We start from the raw sequence: 16,974 nt of genomic DNA, 5'->3' as shown, positions 1-16,974 counted from the left end.
AAAACCAAAAAACCAAAAAGGACTAGATAAAAAAATCTAGTCCAACAGCCGCTCTCTGTACAAACCCCAAATGGGTGATATAATTTAAACATGGATTCCAACAATGGAGATGTAAATTCTTTTCTTCTTATGTATGAGTTCAATAGAAAAACACTGAATTCAAAGTAGAAGTGACGGTAATATGTTTATCAAAAACATGGATTCAAATCAAGGAGGAAAATCACTAATAATGTCTTAGTGAGGATTCAGCTGTCACATCTCATATTTTAAATAGACTTCTTTTACCAATGCATTTCGGAGCTTATAGCTCCTTCATCAGGGTGAGTCTAATGAGACATGTTTGGCCTCGTAGAGACGAGAATCCACAGTCAAAAAGCAGATGTGTGGTCTGCTGTCAGTAACGGCAGCGTGCAGAGTACAGACAGATCAATAAACCTATCGGAAACAAAAGTGTGCATTAAGAGGAGTTTCGGGAGCGTAGTGGTGCTATAGTTACAAAGGAACATCTACAATGGTTACCTGGAGGATAATCAGGGTCTGTATCGGCTAAGAAAACGCCGTTCTGCATCGCTGTAAGCAAACGTTGCTAATGGTAACGCTGCTAAAAATACCCACGTGACAGCATCGCATCGGGCGAGCAGCGTGATGTGGCACGTACATATAAGCGAGACTGCATTAGAGATATATGGGCATGTATGGAACTATAAATATAATTGTCAACACTCAGGTAAATGAAAGAAGGAAAGTGGATAATAGAAAAGTAAATGTGCAACGATATCATAGACATAGAAAAAATACTATCAAAAAATACTATAAAAAACAGAGATAGTAGTAGAAGAAAAACATACAACCACACAGGCTCCAAAGATGGCAGCCCATGGAAAAATAAGAGAAAGTAAACATGCATCTCAGCCGTAGTGGGTGGCACCAGAGGTGTCACCTTGGGTCCCAGACGGATGTCCGGGAAAGGCTGACATGATGCTTGGACATAAATGAAGCAATTTAGAGAATTAGCAAATCTTAAACTAACGACTTAGGTGATCAAGAACACTACATGGATATTATCAATGCCTAAGGATACTGGCGTTAGCAAAGTTGGTCCTGACAAATGTCTAGGACCACATTAGTTGTCAATTAACAGTCTAGCCATTACATGTAACATGCAAAATCATCAATAATACATGCAAAAACATTATACAGTATCACATGAAATCAACATAGGTGCATCAAATTCAAAGATAACAATGATAATTGATTTCTTCATTTAAGCCATTGGGATATAAGCTCCCCAATCTGTCGATCCAATATGTCTCTCTTTGGTTAAGCCGAAGGCCCAGATCCTCATGTGGATTGACTTTTCTCAACACTTCAAGAATCAGAAATCTGATTTGGGTCAAATTATGGCGTTTCTCGTTCCAATGGCGAGCCACTGCTGAATTGGGATTAGAGTTACGTATGCAAGAGCGATGTTCGTTCCAACGCATTTTGGCTGCTCTCGTAGATTGACCAACATAATATTTTCCACACGGACACTTTATTCCATAAATGATATTCTCACTATCACAAGTGCCAAATGTCCTCAGCAGAATCTTATTGCCTGTACTAGGATGGTATACGGTGTTGCCCGTGATGACTAAGTTACAATTAGTACAATGGAGACAAGGGTATGTTCCCGTGCGTTGAGTACTAGGTTCTTTCAAGGGAGGTCTTGTACGTGCTAGTTCATCACGTAAATTCTTGCTTCTTTGATAAGCAAATACCGGTAATTGATCAAACAATTTCTGTACTCTAACGTCATTCTTAAAGATGTTCCAATGTTTCTTAATGGAATTCTTTATCTTGTTGCTCTGAATGGAGAATCTTGAAACATATACAGGTGTTTGTAGTTCTCTTTTGGGTTTGGTAGTACCGCTAAGTAGTGTGTCGCGATCAAAAGTTTGTACCCTTTGGGACGCTAAATTGAGTTCTTCGTTTGTGTAGCCACGTGCTAGAAATTTGTCTTTCATAGCTAGCTGTTGAGCTAAGCATTCTGCAGGATCACTCACTATTTTTTTCACTCGTAAGAGTTGACTGTATGGTAAATTCTTCAGAAGACTAGGTTGATGAAAACTGAGACGGTGTAGAAGATTGTTGCGATCGGTGGTCTTGCGAAACAAAGTGGTGTTGTAACCAGTTTCGTTTTTGACAATGCTAACATCAAGGAATGTGATGCGTTCTCTAGATATCTCGCTTGTGAATTGAATACGTGGATCGATGTTGTTTAGATATTCAAAAAAGACCATGAACCTGTCGTAAGTACCTGTCCAGATTCCAAATATGTCGTCGATATAGCGTAACCATAGGTAGATGTTCTGATTCCACTCTTGCTTTTTTAGTACATGATCGGATTCAAATCTGTGCATAAAGCAATTAGCATATGATGGTGCCATGGTGGCGCCCATCGATGTTCCTGAAGTCTGTAAAAAGAACTTATTGCGATATTGAAAATATGAGTTCTCTGCAATAAATTGAAGAAGAGTCAGAATGAATTCTTTCTGTGCACGGATTGGAGGTGATTCAAGTAAGAGCCATTCAACAGATTCAATGCCTAAATCATGGGGGATGGATGTGTACAAACTCTTAACATCGATTGTAAACAAAAAATGTTCATGATTGAATATTGTGTCATTGAGTTTCTGTAAAAAGTGCGACGTGTCTCTGATGTAAGTGGAGGTTTTTTGTATCAGCGGTTGGAGGAAAAAGTCAATATAAACTCCAAGCGGTTGATTGATGCTGTCCATACCCGCGACAATAGGTCTTCCTGGTGGTTTGACTTGATCTTTATGGATTTTGGGTAATGTGTAAAAGTTCGGAATCCTTGGGTGAGTGTTATTAAGAAATTTGCGAGTGTGTTCATTTATCCAATCCAATTCAAGTGCCTTATCAAGCAGGGTTTCTAAGTTTTGTTTAATAGACACTGTAGGATCGCAGTCCAACGGTGCGTAGACGGTTCGATCTTGTAATTGTCTCATGCATTCAGCATCATAATCTGTGGTATTCATGATCACCAGTGCTCTTCCTTTATCTGCTGGACGGATAGTTATCTCTTTGTCACAATATAGGTCCCGAATAGATTTCATTTCGTGTGGTTTCATGTTCTTATGTGGTGGAATTTTGTAACTGATACGTTCAAGATCCTTAGTAACCATTTTCTGAAAGATGTCTATCGATGGAGCCGAGATTGGTGGTATAAAATTACTTTTAGCTCGAAATTCTTGAAAATCAGGAGCATCGGTGGTACTCTCATGTGGTTCAAGTTCCTCAAAGAATACCTTGAGTTTCAATTTTCTGATGAACTTGTAGAGTTCGATCTTGGTATTAAACAAAGTTGTACTGTATGTGGGCACAAAGCTTAGCCCTTTTTGAAGTGTGTTCACTTCAGTCTGCTCAATACTTTGTGAGATATGTTGATGACTAGGTTTTTCTCAGTTGTAGTCGTGTTTGTGGCTTGTTTCTGTTTCCTCCTCCCCCTGCGGGTTCTTTTGGGCGCGCTCCTAAAAAAGCCGAGCTTGTGGGTATTTGGGTTGAAGAACTGGCTGGGCGATTGACGTCACCCAATAGTTGTTCTGTGTGTACATCAGAGTCCCTTTGTGCTTCTGAATCTGAGCTAGATGTGGTGTCTGTTGGTTGTTTATATAATTTCTTTGAGGCTACTGGTCCGTATTTTTCCATCCATGTATATACTTCTTCGTTGATATAGTCATAGGTATCACGTTTGAATTTTTTCACCTTTTTCTGTTCTAACTCAGTTTTATAATCTTCAAGTTTTGTATTGATTTCAGTTAAGATAATATCAAATTCTTCTTTCCCTAGTGACGTCACAAGATCTTTTTCAATTTCTTGGATTTCAGAGTTCAGAGAAACCAAATTTTTAGATAGTTCCTGGATGGTTAAAAGAATCAAGTCTAGAGAACACTTGTTCAAAATAGCCTCCCATTTGCGTACAAATTCTTTACTTTCTTTACAAAGGGTAGGACGGAGTTGAATACGTAAGCCTCTTGGAATACGTTGATTCTTGAAGTAGCGTCCCAGTGTGATCGCATGGAGTTATCGGTTGATTTCCTTGCGGATCAGATATTTTAGCTGTTTAATGCGTTTCGCCGGATCCTTGGTGGTAGTGGGATGTGTACCTATAGTCGTTTCGCTAATAAGTTCGAGAATGGCAGCTGCTTCCTCGGTCGAAAACCCTAAGGTTTCTGCACATTTCAATGATAGCCCTTCGATGTCTTCAAAGGACATGTCGTTTATGAAAAATATAAGAATCTAAAAATTGAAAATGCCGGAATGTAATCAATGTGTGCCTCCACTAGCGTGTGTCTCAAAAAAGGAGGAAAATGGAGCAAGTGGCAAAGATAAGTGGGCACCACAGACACTAAGAAAAATTGAGTCGAAAAATGAAGATAAATTGACGCTCAAATAGATGCTTACAGGAGCTGGCTGCAATAAGTCTGGAGACACCCTGACTCTTGAACCAAAAAACCAAAAAACCAAAAAGGACTAGATAAAAAAATCTAGTCCAACAGCCGCTCTCTGTACAAACCCCAAATGGGTGATATAATTTAAACATGGATTCCAACAATGGAGATGTAAATTCTTTTCTTCTTATGTATGAGTTCAATAGAAAAACACTGAATTCAAAGTAGAAGTGACGGTAATATGTTTATCAAAAACATGGATTCAAATCAAGGAGGAAAATCACTAATAATGTCTTAGTGAGGATTCAGCTGTCACATCTCATATTTTAAATAGACTTCTTTTACCAATGCATTTCGGAGCTTATAGCTCCTTCATCAGGGTGAGTCTAATGAGACGTGTTTGGCCTCGTAGAGACGAGAATCCACAGTCAAAAAGCAGATGTGTGGTCTGCTGTCAGTAACGGCAGCGTGCAGAGTACAGACAGATCAATAAACCTATCGGAAACAAAAGTGTGCATTAAGAGGAGTTTCGGGAGCGTAGTGGTGCTATAGTTACAAAGGAACATCTACAATGGTTACCTGGAGGATAATCAGGGTCTGTATCGGCTAAGAAAACGCCGTTCTGCATCGCTGTAAGCAAACGTTGCTAATGGTAACGCTGCTAAAAATACCCACGTGACAGCATCGCATAGGGCGAGCAGCGTGATGTGGCACGTACATATAAGCGAGACTGCATTACAGATATATGGGCATGTATGGAACTATAAATATAATTGTCAACACTCAGGTAAATGAAAGAAGGAAAGTGGATAAAAGAAAAGTAAATGTGCAACGATATCATAGACATAGAAAAAATACTATCAAAAAATACTATAAAAAACAGAGATAGTAGTAGAAGAAAAACATACAACCACACAGGCTCCAAAGATGGCAGCCCATGGAAAAATAAGAGAAAGTAAACATGCATCTCAGCCGTAGTGGGTGGCACCAGAGGTGTCACCTTGGGTCCCAGACGGATGTCCGGGAAAGGCTGACATGATGCTTGGACATAAATGAAGCAATTTAGAGAATTAGCAAATCTTAAACTAACGACTTAGGTGATCAAGAACACTACATGGATATTATCTGTCATGATCTCTGCTTCCAAAAGGTCAGGGTTTTCCCAACTCCCTTGGAAGCAGATCCATAACCCAGGTTCCGAGTGCCAACCAGTCCCAATTGGGACCTTTTGGACCCAGTCCTGGCGCCAGTGGCACCAGGCTCATAAATATGCCCAGTCCCAGCGCTGGAAGCGCCGGGCTCATAATGCTTGGGTGGACTTATCTTCAGCAGACCATGCTGCTTACTTGCCTGCCAGTTGAGCCTCTGATCCTCTTCTGTTTGGAACTACTTTTCCTGTTGGGTGGGGCTGGAGCCACTCCCTAGATTCAGAACACTGGAACTCTTCTGGAAGGCAGGAACTCTTTTCTTACCAGGTGACGTCAATCGCCCAGCCAGTTCTTCAACCCAAATACCCACAAGCTCGGCTTTTTTAGGAGCGCGCCCAAAAGAACCCGCAGGGGGAGGAGGAAACAGAAACAAGCCACAAACACGACTACAACTGAGAAAAACCTAGTCATCAACATATCTCACAAAGTATTGAGCAAGACTGAAGTGAACACACTTCAAAAAGGGCTAAGCTTTGTGCCCACATACAGTACAACTTTGTTTAATACCAAGATCGAACTCTACAAGTTCATCAGAAAATTGAAACTCAAGGTATTCTTTGAGGAACTTGAACCACATGAGAGTACCACCGATGCTCCTGATTTTCAAGAATTTCGAGCTAAAAGTAATTTTATACCACCAATCTCGGTTCCATCGATAGACATCTTTCAGAAAATGGTTACGAAGGATCTTGAACGTATCAGTTACAAAATTCCACCACATAAGAACATGAAACCACACGAAATGAAATCTATTCGAGACCTATATTGTGACAAAGAGATAACTATCCGTCCAGCAGATAAAGGAGGAGCACTGGTGATCATGAATACCACAGATTATGATGCTGAATGCATGAGACAATTACAAGATCGAACCGTCTACGCACCGTTGGACTGCGATCCTACAGTGTCTATTAAACAAAACTTAGAAACCCTGCTTGATAAGGCACTTGAATTGGATTGGATAAATGAACACACTCGCAAATTTCTTAATAACACTCACCCAAGGATTCCGAACTTTTACACATTACCCAAAATCCATAAAGATCAAGTCAAACCACCAGGAAGACCTATTGTCGCGGGTATGGACAGCATCAATCAACCGCTTGGAGTTTATATTGACTTTTTCCTCCAACCGCTGATACAAAAAACCTCCACTTACATCAGAGACACGTCGCACTTTTTACAGAAACTCAATGACACAATATTCAATCATGAACATTTTTTGTTTACAATCGATGTTAAGAGTTTGTACACATCCATCCCCCATGATTTAGGCATTGAATCTGTTGAATGGCTCTTACTTGAATCACCTCCAATCCGTGCACAGAAAGAATTCATTCTGACTCTTCTTCAATTTATTGCAGAGAACTCATATTTTCAATATCGCAATAAGTTCTTTTTACAGACTTCAGGAACATCGATGGGCGCCACCATGGCACCATCATATGCTAATTGCTTTATGCACAGATTTGAATCTGATCATGTACTAAAAAAGCAAGAGTGGAATCAGAACATCTACCTATGGTTACGCTATATCGACGACATATTTGGAATCTGGACAGGTACTTACGACAGGTTCATGGTCTTTTTTGAATATCTAAACAACATCGATCCACGTATTCAATTCACAAGCGAGATATCTAGAGAACGCATCACATTCCTTGATGTTAGCATTGTCAAAAACGAAACTGGTTACAACACCACTTTGTTTCGCAAGACCACCGATCGCAACAATCTTCTACACCGTCTCAGTTTTCATCAACCTAGTCTTCTGAAGAATTTACCATACAGTCAACTCTTACGAGTGAAAAAAATAGTGAGTGATCCTGCAGCATGCTTAGCTCAACAGCTAGCTATGAAAGACAAATTTCTAGCACGTGGCTACACAAACGAAGAACTCAATTTAGCGTCCCAAAGGGTACAAACTTTTGATCGCGACACACTACTTACCGGTACTATCAAACCCAAAAGAGAACTACAAACACCTGTATATGTTTCAAGATTCTCCATTCAGAGCAACAAGATAAAGAATTCCATTAAGAAACATTGGAACATCTTTAAGAATGACGTTAGAGTACAGAAATTGTTTGATCAATTACCGGTATTTGCTTATCAAAGAAGCAAGAATTTACGTGATGAACTAGTACGTACAAGACCTCCCTTGAAAGAACCTAGTACTCAACGCACGGGAACATACCCTTGTCTCCATTGTACTAATTGTAACTTAGTCATCACGGGCAACACCGTATACCATCCTAGTACAGGCAATAAGATTCTGCTGAGGACATTTGGCACTTGTGATAGTGAGAATATCATTTATGGAATAAAGTGTCCGTGTGGAAAATATTATGTTGGTCAATCTACGAGAGCAGCCAAAATGCGTTGGAACGAACATCGCTCTTGCATACGTAACTCTAATCCCAATTCAGCAGTGGCTCGCCATTGGAACGAGAAACGCCATAATTTGACCCAAATCAGATTTCTGATTCTTGAAGTGTTGAGCAAAGTCAATCCACATGAGGATCTGGGCCTTCGGCTTAACCAAAGAGAGACATATTGGATCGACAGATTGGGGAGCTTATATCCCAATGGCTTAAATGAAGAAATCAATTATCATTGTTATCTTTGAATTTGATGCACCTATGTTGATTTCATGTGACACTGTATAATGTTTTTGCATGTATTATTGATGATTTTGCATGTTACATGTAATGGCTAGACTGTTAATTGACAACTAATGTGGTCCTAGACATTTGTCAGGACCAACTTTGCTAACGCCAGTATCCTTAGGCATTGATAATATCCATGTAGTGTTCTTGATCACCTAAGTCGTTAGTTTAAGATTTGCTAATTCTCTAAATTGCTTCATTTATGTCCAAGCATCATGTCAGCCTTTCCCGGACATCCGTCTGGGACCCAAGGTGACACCTCTGGTGCCACCCACTACGGCTGAGATGCATGTTTACTTTCTCTTATTTTTCCATGGGCTGCCATCTTTGGAGCCTGTGTGGTTGTATGTTTTTCTTCTACTACTATCTCTGTTTTTTATAGTATTTTTTGATAGTATTTTTTCTATGTCTATGATATCGTTGCACATTTACTTTTCTTTTATCCACTTTCCTTCTTTCATTTACCTGAGTGTTGACAATTATATTTATAGTTCCATACATGCCCATATATCTGTAATGCAGTCTCGCTTATATGTACGTGCCACATCACGCTGCTCGCCCGATGCGATGCTGTCACGTGGGTATTTTTAGCAGCGTTACCATTAGCAACGTTTGCTTACAGCGATGCAGAACGGCGTTTTCTTAGCCGATACAGACCCTGATTATCCTCCAGGTAACCATTGTAGATGTTCCTTTGTAACTATAGCACCACTACGCTCCCGAAACTCCTCTTAATGCACACTTTTGTTTCCGATAGGTTTATTGATCTGTCTGTACTCTGCACGCTGCCGTTACTGACAGCAGACCACACATCTGCTTTTTGACTGTGGATTCTCGTCTCTACGAGGCCAAACACGTCTCATTAGACTCACCCTGATGAAGGAGCTATAAGCTCCGAAATGCATTGGTAAAAGAAGTCTATTTAAAATATGAGATGTGACAGCTGAATCCTCACTAAGACGTTATTAGTGATTTTCCTCCTTGATTTGAATCCATGTTTTTGATAAACATATTACCGTCACTTCTACTTTGAATTCAGTGTTTTTCTATTGAACTCATACATAAGAAGAAAAGAATTTACATCTCCATTGTTGGAATCCATGTTTAAATTATATCACCCATTTGGGGTTTGTACAGAGAGCGGCTGTTGGACTAGATTTTTTTATCTAGTCCTTTTTGGTTTTTTGGTTTTTTGTTTCAAGAGTCAGGGTGTCTCCAGACTTATTGCAGCCAGCTCCTGTAAGCATCTATTTGAGCGTCAATTTATCTTCATTTTTTGACTCAATTTTTCTTAGTGTCTATGGTGCCCACTTATCTTTGCCACAGGACTTTTCATGCAGCCAATCACTGTCCATTGCCATTCTAATCCCAACGGTCATTCCGGCTCACTACCTACCCGCCTCTCCACGTTCACAGCACACATCCGTGGGATCACTTTGAGCTAGTGCTGTGCATTTAAACTAATGCCAATTTGATTTGATTTGAATTATTTATAAACGCGCACAAGGATGAACTGAATCGTATAGAGGCGCAAATGGTGTCGAAAGATGAGCACAGGATATGTAAAAAAAATTGAAAAAAGGACAACCGGTAGGGGGACAAAAGCAGAATTTAGACATCTAGAGGTCACAATTATTTAAAAAGGAAGGTTTTCAAAGCTCTTTGAAGCTCACAGACCGATTCCAAGAACTTGATTTCTCCCGCGATGCTATTCCAGAGCCAACGGCCACAGACCGCAAATCTCCTGTCACCTCTTGTCACACATCGAGAGCAGGGAATATTCAACAACAATTGAGCGCCTGAACGCAGAAGCCTCGATGGTTGATGTCGACTAAGCTTATCTACCAGGTAGGCTGGGGTAAACCCCTTAAGGCTCTTATATATGAGGCAGGTGATCTTAAAGGTAATCCTGCCTTCCACCACCAACCAAGGAAGAGAGCAGTGTGCACCAGAGACATGATTATATTTCTTCTGGCCATAAATCAATCTAACTGCTACATTCGGGGCCCTTTGCAATCTCTGGAGTTATTTGGCGGGAATCCCAGCAAGGAGACTATTACAGTAGTCCCGATGTGAGTTTGCCAGTGACCCCACCACCATGGCATGGTCACTGCTCGGAACATATGCCAAGACTTGTCGCATACGCAAGGAGTAAAAGACCGCCTTAACCTTGGCACTAACCTGGATTTCGCTTGCCAGGTTATTTTGCCAGATACAACCAGGATTTTTTTTTATCTTGGGGCTAAATTAAAGATCAGCCCCCAAACAGTGAAAATCCTGGGGGCAGATTTCCTCCCCTTGGAAGATGCTGTGGTCCAGCTGGTTGAGGATGCTGGTTAGCTGACATTCATTGGCTGACCTCCTCTAAACAGCGATTAATTCTATGGAATGTCTGTTCTACATCCCCCATTTTGATGAAGACCTGGGTATCATCAGTGTATGAATGAAAATTGATCCAATGACTCCTCAGAATATTCATCAACTGCCGCAATATTGTTACTAAGCAGTTTTTTGAAGCATCAAATCTTAATTGCATCTGTAAACTAGCTGTAATGAAAATGTCTTAACCAAGAGTGCCTTCAACGGATTGATTTATAAGCAGTGTGTGTGTTCTTGCATCCGGTTCCTTGCACCGAAGTCCTGTAAAAGAAAAGTATGGGCAACATCAACAGTTATGACTCTTGCATAGAGGGTTGCCAGGTGATGCCATAATATGCACTGGTGCTAACGCCATTTGCCAACTGTTGCTTTTTATGGAAAGGTAGTTGCCTGGAAATAGCGTATCTCGTGCTTACACGAAAGCCAAGGCTTTTGGTTTTCCAAATGCTTTATTTGTGTAATATCATTTTATTGATAAGTTTTTTATGAAGAATAACAGGCTTCAATTCAACAAAACTATCTCAAAATACCACATATTCCAAGAATGTATTTCCCTCTTCCTAACTCGCGTGCTTCAGGTCAGGCTCCTCCTCAAGATATCTCCAGCTACTCGCATCCAAGCGATTTCGGATGCTTCTCCAGGCTATCTCACTCTCGTTTGGGTTATCGTCTAGCAACCTTCTGAGACGCTCCATTTCAGAAATGTCATGTCCCTCTCGAGCCCACTCTCTTTCCGATGGGAGGTTCCCCGTTTTCCAAAATGATCCCAGGCACACTCTTGCCACCAGTAGAAGGAAATGTGGTACATGCCTTCTCACCCCCTCCTCCTCCAGCAGTTCAAAAAGCGCCAACAAGGGGTCCAGTGCTCTAGCAGGGCCCTCCAGGTCTTGGATCCATCCTAATGCAGTTCTTAAATGCAAACTTCAATTTGCATCTGGCAAGCACAGCATCACCTCCTATCATTATTAAATATATCAATATCAACTAAACAGAGATGTTTAATCGTGGGTCATAAATCATTAGTGCCTCCTGGAGAGCTTTGGGGTTTACCCCCTGCAACGCTGAAGAGTAATCAATAGAAAAGCTTTAAGTAATCATAACCACTCGCAAATGCTCTGGGCAGCCTAGTTTCCCAGCATGGCATGTTTCACTAGTCAAATAGGTTCTCAGTTCGCAGTGAGACTTCAGACACGCTTCCCAACAAGCAGCTGAAGGCCCCATGGGCGCGCCCAATGTTTAAAGCATGGAGTACATGTTTAGTTTCTCTTGTTAAATATGTTCAGCTCTAGCTGATGTGGTAAAAGGAGCTGGGGAGCTGCACCAGACCAGAACTGCAGGGTAACACTGTTGTGGTGAGGTTTTTTCCACCGCTCTGGCTTGCGTTCTCGAGCAGCCGCGCACCTGAAAAGCAAAACCCGGATACAATGCCTTGCTACACAGAGAGTCAAGAGACGCTCTCCATGTGAGTATGAATAAGGAATTACATTGTGGAAGGGATGCCCCGGGCCCGCCGTACAATAGAGGAAATGGAGAAAAGCGCAGTGCTTCCTCGAGTGCTGTGTCCCCGTGCAACTGCATTGCCACAAATGCAGCGATGTTAAGAAAAATAAAGTACGGATTAGAAATGGATTCATTCTTTTGTAGGGGGCACAACATGTTCTGAAGACTCCCCTATGACATTTTAGCATAATGAACACTCCTAGACCCATATCCCACATGACACAGCTTTAAAGAGCCAATTGGTAGAAAATTCCCTCTCTTTCTGCTAGACTGAGCAGTTAGTTCGGTCAGGGAAGATATCCCTATAGCTATGCTGAGCGACTAAGCTTCAACTACATGGCTTTCCAAACTTTCTAAACACTATGGGCCAAACACAGGGCCTAGCAGCGCCGCCGCCTTGGCACCGCGTCTGCCAGTTAGATGTTTTCTGTCTCTAGGAAATGGAACTGGCGAGCTCAGCGACGTCTCGGACATACGATCGCTGACGCTAGTCTGAGTCTGGCCTGATGCCCATGTGTCAAAAAAAGTGACTAAGTGAGCCCCATGCAACCAGCACTGGAGGTACAAAAATCAGAGACTGGGACTGAAAGTGGCAACACCTGGCTCCCAAGACCTTTCTCCATACCTGGGGCAATCGGCCATAGCAGTCTTCAGCATCAGGTAGAGACCCCACAAGGATCCTCTTTCTGGGCACCTGCTGTGTGAGCCATGACAACCCATACATATATGAAGGCTCCTGGTTGAGGTGAGATGTGTGCGAGTTGCAATGTACAGCAATGGCAAGTAAGATGAATAAGCCAGCCATTGCGATTTTGTTTTAATGGGTGCAGTTAATTTATTTTTGTACAGACACAGTTTGCCGCCACCCAGTTAGGTTTCCTGCCAAGCTGCCCTTTTGTTGTAGTGTCATTGCACCACTGAACTAACCATCACATTTTTATCATTGAGGAAGAGGAGAATTAAAGTCCATTACTGTTTTTAGTTATGCTTAGGTTTTTTTAGGGTGAGAAGGTTCACTTCCGGTCAGCACCATGCACTACTTTTCCCCATCACCTGGGAGAAACAGGATTGTGAGAAGAGTTGGTGAGCTAACCACTATACACTTCTAGGAGGAGGATGAGCTCAATGTCCTGGCCGGACCTCCCCAGAGTCCATATGTTAAGTTATGTTGATTTATACCGTGCACCGCTACCACCCAAGGACAGTCTACAGACACTCATGTGGCTCTGTAGGAGAAGGCAGGGGATGCTAGGTAGGATAGGGTGATAGAATAGGTTCAGAACCAGGAGGAACTGGCGTCTGTGAGTGTTGTCTTGCATGTGGGAGCTGGTTCGAGATGCTCTGCATGTTGTAACCATATGAATTGGACTCTGTGTCTCGGATGTGTGCTAGAGTTTGTTTTGGGTGTGTTTGTGTCGTATGATACTTAGGGTGGGTTTTGCCATCGTGCACACTGGTTAGTTGTATGCGTATGGGCTCCAGGGTCGCGCATTGCTGTTAGGTGTTGATTGTGTTGTGTTGGTGTGCATTTGTGTAGTGTTGATGGTTGTATGGACTATGTGCAAAGGTGTTGGGTGTGAACATTAGATCAGTTCTCGGTGTGTCTATGTGTAGTGTGGCTAGCCTCGAGTTGTGTATAGTGGCGTTGGTTATGTTGGTGAGTAGGAAAGCGGGAGATTGGTTAGTAAATCTGTTAGTTTGACAATGCCTCGGACGTGCATCCCCGGTTGCTGCTCGATGGTACCTCCAACAGTCTTGATGGTGGTCCATCAGCCAATCACACCTTCTCTCCAAGCCTGGAGGCTGACTTCCTCTAAAGGTTTGAGGGCAAAGGGTTGGTAGCAGATAGTGTCTTCCTGGTTACTTGGCAGGATTTTAACATCCATTTGGAAACAAACCATAAAACAAAAGAACATTTGGAGGATCCTCTTTCTCTCACCCTGCCCCAAAAACCTGGAACGAGCTACCAAAGAACATACATAACACAAGAGATCACCTTCTATTCAGAAAAGTAGTCAAATCTTTGCTCAAACCAACTGCTCAAACCATAACTAGAAGGAATGCTTATGGGGGCACATACGCAGGTGAAGCAATACTCATAGAGGGAACCGATCCTCCCTATATCCCTAAGCTAGCTTCCATAAACAGTGGGAGGGGAAGAACAATCTACAGCATATCACTCTACCAACTGAAAGATAGATAAGTTCTAATCATACTAAAGAACGATTACGGACAGATCAGGAGGGAAGGGAAAGGATGACTTGTCAACAACACCTTAGCCGACAAAGCAAACATAGGCAGCATTGGATCACCGATAGAGAAACAGATAGGAAGGGAGCCGATGATTGTAAAATATACAGCACCAATACCAGAGCAGGGGACAATGCGTGCCTCAACCTGGTACACAAAGGTCAGAAATAGCACAGATGGAAACTTGCTAAAATACCAACTCCATAGGACAATCAGATACGCAGAACAAGAAATACAAAGACTAAGAGACAAAATCCACCAACCCAAAAGCTCAATTTTCGGCATACATATCTCACAAAAAACCCACACAACCGCCTCTTTGCACAGCAAACTGCGTGCACTTCACCACACCACAACAACAAACACATAAGTCGCACCATCAGCACATGAGGACTCACATCGATCCGATATTCACACCCAAGCTCAGCGCACAGTGAAAACTGAACTGAAGCGGCCAACAAGACAACACCTTTATCACTTTCATACTCCCTTTTCACCCTACTAACCCCAATCCCTCCTCCTTGTTTGCAGATCCGCCAGAGTGCCTGGGGACCAATTCCTTTGGTGACAGCGCTCGGTACAAATACTTTTAACATTAACATTTCATTTGGGATTGGCCTGTTGTGCGGTTGGCTGCTGAACAGGTGTACAGCTGGTATAATAATAATGTGTACCCTAGTTATGTGGGTGGGCAGTTGTTGGGTGATGCTTTGATTTAATGCTTTATTTGTCTGGGGGCTTTCCTGAGTGCGGTAGCAAAAGAAAGGTGCATTGTCTCCTTCCTGCGACAATCCCCAGACGACATCAACTTTATGAAAACCCTTGGGGTGGAGGTCAGCCCAAATGCTAGCACCTTGAACTGGTATTGGGTGCTGCCTATAATAAACCTCAAAAATGTTTGTGCTTTGGAAAAGATCTGCACATGAAAATAAGCATCGACCGACAACAACCATTTTTGATACTGCAAAGCCTGCAGGGTTTGCCTCAAGGTCACCATTCTGATTGCGCTGCCACAGTTACTTGTTCAAGAACCGGAGGTCAAGGATGAGCCGTAACCCTATCCCCTTTCTTTGGAACACTGCCCCTTTCATCAAGAGGGAAGCAAACTCTAAAAGCACTGGTTTCAGTGCCCGAGAGGTGCTCAACGGTTGATGCTTTTTTTTTTTTTTTTATGAAAGACAGGTGGCATGCTCTCCTCACAAACTTCAACACCCAAGCCTCCGAAGTAGTTCCTTCACACTCTTAACAGGCATGGAGAGGCGACTGTCAATGGGAAATGTATGTGGGGCGGGGACCTTAAAGAGGCTTTGCCTAAAATGGAGCCAATTGCCCCACCGAAGATTGCACTTTCTGCACCCACCCCTAGCTCTACTTGAGTAAACGTATATTTGCAGGCCAACCTTTGCAGAAGCACACTGTGTGTCCCTGATGTGCAAAGGATGTACAATGTCTGAAGCCTTGACCACTAAAAAAAGAACATGTAGATGCGATCTAGGGAGTGGTTTGTGCACCGGCATTCTAAAAGATTATGCCGTGCCAATAGATGCAATATTGAGATATTCAATCAATCCCTTTGTACCATCGAATAGAATATTTAGGCGCTTGCCTGCACAGCTGGAGTGAACCCAGAAATTCCCATCCAGAAAAGAGGCATCCTTGAGATGCAGCCCATAGTCCGCCACCTTCAAGAGACCATCCAGCACAGTCCGCCACCTTCAAGATGTTTTGCAGCAACTAACATGCTGCCTACTTGCCATCGGCAATCCTCTGAAAAAATCCAGGTTTTCAACCTTTGGTTGGTGGTTGGAAGCCTCCAAGATAACATAGTATAAGTATATTTGGACAAGCACAGTTAGTGTTGATGCCCTCCAAGACGCGAAGATCTTACCTACGTGTCTATTTATTTGCTGTCTCTATCTGGCTGTAAATTTCGGAAACAGGATGTAGACTTCAGATTCACTACAGCTGCCTGAACTGCCAGGTTCTCATGTGTGGGAATTGTGTGATATGACTGAGTCTATACAAGCTAGCTTGTATTTTTATGCCATTGTCTAGTCCACCGCCAGGTTAGAAAGATGGGACTTGCCAGAGTGAAAGGATGGGAGGAGGTAATGGCCATGCTTAAAGGTTCAACTGTCCTCTTCTGAGGACATCTGTATATAATGAATGTTAGATTGTACTGGACTAATGGCTTCTAAGAGTGCTCAGGCCTAATGATTCCACCACCTTCTCAATGGTTTTATGAAATGTTGTGGTTGACTGAAGATTCAGTATTGTATTCAAAAGACTTGCATCCTGCGAATCTGCTGCAACCAGGTTAAGGATGTCAACGTCATCCTTAATCATTTCAGAAAAGGATGTTTGGTTCAAAAAGAAAAAGAAAAAGGACAAGGTTTCCCTCCTTGTAAAACTGCTTGCCCTGGACTCTGGGAAACAGCACTCCAATTGAGTCTTTCAGGGTTTAGCAGGAATGAGCTTGAGCAGAGCCTATGCCAATTGGGTCCAGGTTTGTAC

General features: G+C 42.3%; 1 long non-coding RNA gene across 1 annotated transcript in view; it reads right to left on the bottom strand.

Annotated features, from left to right (window-relative positions):
* The window catches only part of LOC138467109 (uncharacterized), a 1,381,370-nt gene that overhangs the window by 1,059,800 nt on the left and 304,596 nt on the right, over positions 1–16,974 (bottom strand). The window lies entirely within an intron of this gene.

This window comes from Ambystoma mexicanum, chromosome 4q (assembly GCF_040938575.1).
Source record: "Ambystoma mexicanum isolate Mex_15411 chromosome 4q, UKY_AmexF1_1, whole genome shotgun sequence".
Taxonomy (NCBI): Eukaryota; Metazoa; Chordata; class Amphibia; order Caudata; family Ambystomatidae; genus Ambystoma; species Ambystoma mexicanum.
This window is presented reverse-complemented; position numbering and strand designations above follow the sequence as displayed.